Source organism: Arachis ipaensis, chromosome B10 (genome assembly GCF_000816755.2).
Source record: "Arachis ipaensis cultivar K30076 chromosome B10, Araip1.1, whole genome shotgun sequence".
NCBI classification, from domain to species: domain Eukaryota; kingdom Viridiplantae; phylum Streptophyta; class Magnoliopsida; order Fabales; family Fabaceae; genus Arachis; species Arachis ipaensis.
In genome coordinates, this window is record NC_029794.2 from 4,154,117 (window position 1) to 4,154,777 (window position 661).

A 661-nucleotide genomic window follows, 5' to 3' on the forward strand; every position below is an offset into this window, starting at 1 on the left:
CTCAATAGCAATTAACTTCATGTGAAATTGATAACTGAGAACAGTTAGATGATTTGATTGATTTGATTAAATTTTCATCTAACGACTCTTAACTATCAACTTCACGTAAAGTTGACTGCGTATGAGTTTTCACCTTATTTTATACATACAATAACTCATTGACCAATGACAAATTTTTAAATAAAATTTAAATTTACTACAAATTAGCAGTTAACATGACGAGAACATCGTCAGAAAAAAAAAAAAAACCAAAAGAATCATTTTATTCCAAAAACGAATCAAGTCAAGAGCATGCATATATATGTGAATAGGAGGGCAATAAGGTAGTCAAAGTCAATAAGTGGGAAAGGGAAACACGTGATAGTCACGTGGTCAAGGTTGCTGGATGAGCAAAGCTTATGCCATGTCGTAATTAGTGGTTGACACGTATGGATGGCTGCCGAGTAAAAGGGATGTGGATGGATTCTCATGTCGTATTTTTAATATTTTATTAGATAAAATATATTTTTTATCAAAGTCAAAAGGGAAACACGTGATAGTCACGTGGTCAAGGTTGCTGGATGAGCAAAGCTTATGCCATGTCGTAATTAGTGGTTGACACGTATGGATGGCTGCCGAGTAAAAGGGATGTGGATGGATTCTCATGTCGTACATGTCGTAT